Consider the following 9687-nt stretch of genomic DNA (forward strand, 5'->3'; position numbering starts at 1 on the left):
GACAGATGGAAAAAGCAGTACCACCACACACAGAACAAAAAGAACAGATTTTTTTTTTAAATTCATATATTATTGCCGTCTATTATATTTGATTATATTTGATTTATAGAGTTTTTTGATTAAAACATTATAAAAATAAAATCACGTGCATCAAAGGGTTAAATATTAAGAGTTTTGAAAAACGCACCCTTTTATTCCGTAAAACTGGACTTTTCGGAAATTCGACAGTCTCTCACTCGACATTATGTCGAGTTTTCTGAACTCTGCTGTAATATATAAAACTTAAGAAATTGAATATACGAGTAAATAAATAAATTGCTATAAGATGTTGAAATTATTTAAATAAACAAAAAGTAGAAATGTAATATAGAACTTGGAATAAAGCTGATCATAAAGAAATGTCTAAGCTTAGAAATCGCCATGTTTTAGAAAACTTCGGAATTCTACGATCAAAATAAATCCAGACTTGGACGAACACAATATTGTAAGTTAAAGTTTGTTCTTGCAAAATAAAATATATAGCTAATAAATACTTATGTAGTGGGCTAACTATACAATAAAATCAAACAAAACTACTGACCGAAAACGCAGACGGTAAAATATGCTTTTGTTTTGCTTTTAAAGTAATAGGAAACTAAGAATGCCTCTAAAAGTTGGAAAACAAAATTACGCGTGTAATAGAATTTCTTAAGAAAATTAGTTTCCTGTTCGATTTAATTTGCATAAATAGAAGAATAAATTTATACAGAATAATTTCTAAACAGAACAGTCAGGAGTTAATTATATTATTCAAGTTTTTAAGAAAATTAAATTACTGTATATTTTGCTTAAATTTCCTACTCAGCTCTATTCTTATGAGTGTTAGAGAAATTGGGAAAGTTAAATATTAACTTTAATAATATGTTTTAGTAAATTCCTACTGCATGAGGCATGAAGTGTAATTCTGAAGTCTTTGCTAAATGTTTTGTGTTTTGGTAATATTGAAATATGAATAAGCAAACATATAAAGCTTCAAAATACATAATTGAATATACGCGGCGAATTTTTATTTTTATTAATTTCTTTAACCATTTTCTTTATTTTCTGCAAAGTTGGAATTATTTTATACACTATTTATTTTGTTGAAGTTGTTCAATAATATTTAATTATTATTACTATTATTATTTATGCACTATTAATCTGATTATTGTTATGATAGTTCTTTCTTCTTCATATCATTCCCCTCACCAATATGCATATTAATCATTGTTTACTTAAGCTTTCAAATGCCATAACAAATATTACTATTTATAAAACTGATTTATATTGTTTATTTTAGAAATTTTATTTCATAGCATTTTTACTTTATTACGAAAAGAAAATTAGTTTTAAAGCAATTTGTTTCAGCAAATGTAAGTTTGTTATAAACGAACTTTTCCCTGCAGTTCAAAGGAAAATAGTAAAATATTATTTACATGATGTTTAATGTAAAAGGAAAATAATAAAAAAAAAAAAAATGAAAGATTTCAGAAAGAATCTGAAAGATTTCAGTTTTTACATTACACCCAAAGGGGCTTTCATTTCATTTACCCATACATACACATTTCGAGAACATTTGAGTTAATTCACCTTTGTGCTAAAAATATTTAAAAACACCAGATCATTACAATTTCTGATGGACAGTCTCGTGTGCTGTAGGTAAAAATCTTTTATTCCCTACAATGTTGCCACTGCTCGCTTTGAAATTATTGACTACCTTGGTCAAAAATTCATTAAAACTTTAAAAAATATAAAATACATATTATAACAAATTCGAAATTCATGATTCGGGATTCCAGGTGCCCATATTCGGGTAGAGGACTACGTTAAGCAAACTTTAATGGTTCTGTGTATCGTCGTTTTTTTCACAAAGCGAGAAACATACATTCATGCATATTCTTCATTATTTAGTTTCTTTAAATATAATACAGAGCGATAATATTTGGTAGCAACAATAAAAGTGATACATTCCGGTGAAAATGATCCAGCCCTTTGAAAAGTGATTCGAAAAGTGCCTTTTATAGTGATTCGACGCAAAATGTCGTTTCGAGTCTATGAGTTCTTTTGAGCTATCTGCACTTTGAGCTAATAAGAGTAATAATAATAAATAAATTCATTAATTGACTAGTAAGTATGCATTAGCATGGCCGTTTCCAAAAAAACAACAAATTAACAAATTAATATGTCAAAAAATATAAATACCAACCTATTTTAATCTGTGTGAAATTGGTAACGAATAACCAGTTACGTGTATTGAAGGGTACATAGTTAAAATAAATAAGAATTCAAACAAATTCAGAAACATTACCATGAAAGAGACTGCAAAATTACAAAGTGCTATACAAATGCACGAAAAAGTTAAATCTTTTAAAAGTACAATGGAAATAAACTTAATATGACCTTGAACTATAAATAATAAGTCAATATTTTCCAACATTTCAGTTACAAAAATGCAAAAGTTTGATTGTGAACTATTTATAATATATTTGACTCTTTAATAGCAAACCTCCAATAACAAGTAATGAAACCACATGTTGCGTCTGAGTAACTGGTGTCAAATAAGGGGTTAATGCAAAAGATCATTGCTTGCGAAATATACAATGATCTACTAAATTTTCACACTTCAGTTGTGCAGTTTTATGCTAATTAAAAAGATGCTTCTATTTGAACATTTACTTCAACTTCTTCTTTCCGTAATCCTCTGCAGAATCTAAGTTAGTCGTGAATTAATTTTAGGAGCTTAAATGAGTTTTCGTAGGAGCTGAAATATATTTATTAATTATAAATATGAACACAACAAAAAAAGACATTTCATACAAATAATCACATTTACTGAGAAAGTCTTGAAAGCAATGAAGAATGTGAAAAACACTGCATTTTGTTGACTGTAGAAATTTCGGCAAACTTTCTTGTATATTTTCTAAAGCCTGTTCTGGAGCCACATAAGCAATTTCATAATCAGCATCTGTGTCAGTATTGCTTATTGATAGCCAAGAACATAAATCGCTGAACACTTAAAGTTCAACTTGGTTTCAAAATCCTACGAATTTGACCTGCCAGTTGGGAGTTTCCTTCATTTTCCCATGTGTACCAAGTAAACGAGCGTGAAACCTTAATTTTCCGTGTTAACAGTGAATACGAGAATAAAATCCTGCACGAAGGAGTTTCGTCCCTTAGGCAGGTAGCTCTTAAGTACTTCATCATAATTTAAGTACTGTTTATACTCTCGCAAATCACTAACAGAATAAGCGATAAGAATTATTCAATCGATTCATTATTTCAATCTTTATTTAATTTTTAGTCCAAAAAGGCTTTGTCCTTGAAGGACTATCGTTTTCGTTTCGTGATTTTGCGTCGGAACTCTATAAATGGCGTATCACGTTTCAAATCGTTGCCACCAAATACCATTGCCCTGTCTTATATTTAAAGAAATTAAATAATGAAGAATCTGCTTAAATGTATGTATGTTTCTCGCATTGTGATAAAACAGCGGTACATAGAGCCATTGAATTTTGAATGACGTAATCCTACTGCGAATATGGGCATGTGGAAGCCTAAATTTGAAATTTGGAATTTGTTTTATTATAGATTTCATATTTTGTAAAACTTTAACGAATTTTCGATTAACAAACCCAACGATTTCAAAGCGAGCAATGGCAACACTCTACCGGGGGGGGGGACTTTTTATCTCTAGCGGGCGGAACCGCGTATCGGAAATTCTAAAGTTATGCTCGTTTTAAAATTATTTTGTGACATTGCTGTTGAACTGAATTTTATGGTTTAAGTACAAAGAACATGATATTTAACAAATAAAATAAAGGTAACACACAAAACGTTAAAAAAACGCCCCTATGGACGTAATTTAAAATCTGGAACCTTTCAGATTTTTTTTAGTCCAAAGATCTCTGTCCCAAGGTCTATTGTTTTTTTTATGGACGATGTGTTTTTATGGACTGAAGGACTAGGTTTTGTTAAGGCTTCTGTAAATTTATGAAGTAGGTTTCTAAACGGTGGTACATATGTATCACAAGAGATAATCCATCATTTACTAATGCATTTTGTTGATCCTCGTGTACTTTAAAACTTAATATAAGCTAAACGAAATTAAGTTGAATATTAATTTTATTTTTAGACATATTAATTATTAGCCCAAAAGGGCTATTAATTTCGTTTTTTCATTTTGCTTTGAATCACGATAAACGGTGTATCATTTTTCAAATTGTTTCCACAAAGTATTATCGCCCTGTGTTATATTAAAAAAATTAAATAATGAAGAATCCGCATAAATATGTATATGTTTTTCGCATTGTAATAAAACAACGGTACCTATAGTATATGTTTTTCGCATTGTGATAAAACAATATATGTTTATGTTTTTCGCATTGTGATATATGTTTATGTATATGTTTTTATGTATATGGTTTTCGCATTGTGATAAAACAACGGTATCTATAGTCTTCAAATTTTTAATAACGTAATCTTGCACCGAATATGGGCAATCTGGAAGCCGTAATTTGGAATTTGTTTTATTACAGACTTCATATTTGTAACACTTTAACTAATTTTTGATTAACAAACTCAACGATTTCAAAGCGAGAAATGGCAACACTGTACAAAAAAAAAAAAAAAAAAAAAAAAAATTATCTCCAGCGAGCGAGATTGTATATCGGAAATTCTAACGATATGGTCATTTTAAAATTGTTTTGCCATATTGCTAATGAATTGAGTTTTATGGTTTAAGTGCAAAGAACATGAAATTTAATAAATAAGGATAACACACAAAATGTTAAAAGAAGTCCCTTTAGGCGTAATGTAAAATGTAAAATGTTCACAAATAAATTTCACATGTAAAATGGGAAAGCTTTCAGATTCTTTTTTAACTAAGTACAAATGTTAACTAAAATTCAGAGAATAAAATCGAATTATTGCATTTGATATTTATTCGATATTAAAACAAAGAAATAATTACATTCGATTTATTCATGGTAAAATTTGTTTATTTCCCATTAATAACATATTCAAAGAATTATAAGAAACTTCGGCACAGGATAAAAGGCGGGAGAGGAAAATTGCGTGCAAGTCATGTTTTCTTTTAGCAAAATTACAAATGAATATTTCAAACTTTTAAGGCTGATGTTGCACTTTTCAGGACAAGCTATTTTCTGCTGAGTTAAAAAATCCCCTACTCAAGCAGAATTTCCCATTTGTTCTCTGTTTTCCCTTTTTTTCCACTTTTGAGCCTTTTCATTTCATTTTACGGCCATATTCCAGCACGTAAACAGGAAAAGAACAAATTTATTGCCATAAATTGTTAGATATTTCATGAAATGTCCAATGGAGGAAGAATTTCGCATGACAGGAATGGCAACAAGTAGTCGTTTGTAGTTGATTGGTGGGCCATCTGGCTGTAGAGTTGCTGTATTATTTGTGAAAGCAAAATCCATTTTTATTTATCTTCCATTTTCAAGACATTTACAGTTGCTTATTTTTTAAAATAGATTTCCTGAATGGATATCAATACACATCTTTTATTTAACCATAAATTTAAGAAAAATTCTTAAAGCATTTTTAATGTTTCAGTATCAGTTTCTTAAATATGGGACATTTTTATGACAATTTATTTGAGGTAAGACTTGACTTCGTAGAAACACTGCTCTAGTCAGGAGGTAAAGGCTAGGTTTTGTATTTTGGGTTGTTATATTACGTTCAGCTAAGTTATCACAGCATCAATCACTAAATCTATTGCTCTCAGAATTGGCAAAGATACCCCGTGGCTGGTGTTTTGCAAATTCTGAGCATACGATATTTAGTTTTATTTCTGAATTTATATATATACAATTTATATATATACGCATGTATATATGTGTATATATATGAATTTATATTTATATATATTAAATTTTAATTCGAATTTATATTTATATATATTAAATTTTAATTCGAATTTATATTTATATATATTAAATTTTAATTCGAAGTTATATTTATATATATTAAATTTTAATTGCGTTATTTAAAAACAATTCATGTACTTAATAATTTGTAATTCTGTTTGGTTTTTTAATAAGTACATTTACATACTATAACACATAATACAATTAATCAGTTATTTTATAAATCTTTTATCATTATTACAATTGCTAAACAATAGAACATATAGTTATTTCCTTCCTCCTTCCAGCGGTGCCTTCGTGGTGTCAAGGATCAAAGATAAAGGAAGTTAAATTTACGTAGTGCTTAGGCTAGGCCTTTGCCGCCACATCATCAAAAGGTAAGCATAATTTACATAAAAAGAAAGGTTCATCTAATAGGGTAAACATTTTGAAACCCAAAATAAAAATAAAAGCTTAAAGAATAAAGCCTTCCGCAGGAGAGTGGTGTAACGATAGCACACATAGCACACTCGACGCGTATTCAAAAGGTCCAGGTTCGAGTCCCAGCAGGGGCATTGCACATTGTTGACGTCTCCAGGTTAAAAAAACTTAATTTCTCTACAATGGGGCCCGAACTAAAAGGTGGTGGACAATAATTCGTCACCACCAGGATTTGGTGAGTGGGTCCTCTACTCCCCATTTGCCCTTTAAAAAGGGCAGTATATAAGGTATTTTCTTTCTTCTTCCAGCATGCCTTCGTGGTGTCAAGGAGTTAAATTTATGGAGTACTTAGGCTACACCTTTACCGCCACATTACCAAAAGATAAAAATAATTTACATAAAAAGAAGGGTTCGTCTAAAACGGTAAAAATTTTGAAAGCCAAAGTAAAAGCTTAAAGAAAATCCGGAATATGCAATCTCATGCGGAAGCTTAAAGCCTTCCGCATGAGATTGATGTAACGGTAGCACACTTCGAAAGGTCCAGATTGGAGTCCCAGCAAAGGCATTGTACATTTTTTATGTCTCCTGCTTCCAAAAAAACTTAATGTCTCTACAGTGCCGCACGAACTAACAGGTGGTGGACAATAAGGATTTGGTGAGTGAGTACCCTAATCCCCATTCGCCCGTTAAAAGGGGGAGTATATAAGGTATTTTCTCCCTCCTTCGCGCATGCCTTCGTGGTGTAACGGTAACGTATTCGAGAGATCCAGGTTCGAGTCCCGGCGAAGGCATTCCTCATTTTTCATGTACGCCTGCTTCAAAAAAAATCTAATGACTATGCAAATGTTTTAAATCATGGGCCTAAGCAAAAGTCGTGGGCAAGTGTATCATTTTACTGTGCAATTTTTTCTATGGCTTTTGTGAAAGACTGTGAAATTTTTATAAGTACTCTGAAAAGGGCTATGTTGGTAAGATACTTTTCTCTGTAGAGTCTCAGTCATTTAGAAGAATGCACTTAGTCGAGACTCTTGAAGAGCTACTCTAATTACCGCTGTGTCTTATTAATCAAACAGAAACGTAAGAAGGGTGTAAAGGAGCCTTTTATTAAGGACTCAGATAATTGAACAGAAGATACTTCTTGTGTTTACAAAACCAGCTAGCAGTTATAGAGCAACACAAAAGTAAGAAAATTCAAACTAAAACTAAGTTAAATCTCAAGTTAGCTCAAAGGTTACACAGAAATGATTAACGCGCAAGATATCTATATATGATAATCTATATATGACAAGTAGTATTTGCAAGCTATGACAAGCAGTACAATAATAAAGCAACGCCGAAGACCGACTGCTACCGTAGATTTTCAACTAGCAAGGTGGCCTTCAGCAGGGGAAACACGCTCTGTTTAAGCGATCTAAAATCATTTCTCTTTCTAGCTCAATACGCGATAAATAAAATTCGCATTCTGACAGGAAAATGGAAAGAGAGAATAACAGTAAGGATGCTTAACCTATATAATGGGATAGATAAAATAAACAAATACTTTAATCTCTAGTAATATAACGCTTTCATTGGTTTAAAATATAACGCATTTCAGTTTTACTTTTCTTTGCATAAATGAAGCTTTTGTGTTTGTTATCAGAATGCATCATAAATAAGGAAATTAAGATAAATGTGTATGTTACCGTGAAAGTCTGGAGAATGTCGACATTCTCCGGTGAATTAAACATTTATGCAGTCACTCGTTTTATGACCGAAATATTTGCTAAATATCCTTATTTCTAATTTACACCGGCAAATGTCGACATACACCATGCATCGATGATAAATGTTGAACTGAAGTATTTTAATACATTTTTAAATCATACTTTATTATATCAAAATAGGAGAAATCTTAAGTAACAGCTCATGTAAATAAACTGGCTAATCTTTGGAATATGGTAACAGGTAGTTTGGCGACATTTTGGTAAGGCGATAAAGGTTAGGATAGCTAGGACTTTAGCAGTGTACATGAATAAAGTCAAGAGTGTGCGCAATGCCATTTTTGTGCAATTCTGGGATGTTTTTTTAAGTGAAAATAGGTCGACGTGTACATGGATGATACCGTGTATGTGCAGTTCTTAAAAACGCGGCAAGCAGTGGGCGATTCTGTACTTTGTCCCAATTTCGCACCTAATCTTCGTCATGATTAAGCACTTTTGTTCCATAAAAGTTCTAGCATTCAGCTAGCAGATTGTGGGAAAAAAATGTTGATAAAAAAAAAAAAAAAAAAAAAAAAAAAAAAAAAAAAAAAAAAGAAGCCTTTTTTTCGTGAAAACAAAATGGCGTCCAAAAGCAAACTAGCAAGTTGCTGTAGCAGGATTGGCAGCCAAATTTTCACAAAAAATTGCCAAGTTACAATAATCCAAAGATTAACCAATAAACTATTGAACTTAAAACGAAAAGTACATTGCAAACGAGACTGACATTATACAAGCTTATTTGTTGCAGTATTTTAAACTGTTACGATACTTTAAATTGCACAATCTCTTGCTTTTACAACACCTCTCTGTCTGTCTTCTCGTTTGTCATTTCCACCTCCACCACAGCATATATGTACTTCTCGACACTCACCGGTGATGGTTCGAATATAACCAAATATTTGGTCTTTCACCGATATATTTGGTATGTGTTGACATTCACCGGAGATTGTCCACATTCTCAAAACCTCAAACGGGTTTCCCGAGGTTAGCGCGATGCCGAATCTCTGCAATGCTCTTGTGTTTTTTAAGCGAAAACAGATCGTTTTGTACTTGGAAAAAAGAATAGGGCAAAAAACCATATAAAGATTTGAAAATTAATGTGTTTTTTAATATATCACGGAATCCTTATTTAATAATTAAAATTTGTATAAAATACGAATTTTACATTGCTAAAGTATGTCTTCACATATTGTTAATGTTTCCCGATATACTGATAATGTTACGATAAATATCAATAGTTCAATATTTATCGTAACATTATAATTTGCAATCTTTCACCTCTTCATCTGCAGAATACCTTGGTAGATATTGTGTTTATTTTTAAAAGTTTTACTGTTTAATAATTGCAGGAGGTTAAGCTGTTGTTGTTGGGAGAATGTTGGATTTCAGATAACATGTAGTTTATAATTTATTAACGTTTTTATTTAATTTCATTTAATTAATGTTTTTCGGGTCAGTTAATTATTATTTTTTTTAGATTTGTTTCTTGCATGTGGTAACTGAGAGATGTAGAATGTTTAAAGTGTTCAGTGTTTGATTACTAAGTCCATAGTAACTTGTATATTTTAGTGAGTTTATGATGCATCCATTGTTAGTGAATTTTAATAGATTCTTAT

This window comes from Stegodyphus dumicola, chromosome 11 (genome assembly GCF_044657685.1).
Source record: "Stegodyphus dumicola isolate Sdum_Otavi_A_Nest chromosome 11, ASM4465768v1".
Lineage (NCBI taxonomy): Eukaryota > Metazoa > Arthropoda > Arachnida > Araneae > Eresidae > Stegodyphus > Stegodyphus dumicola.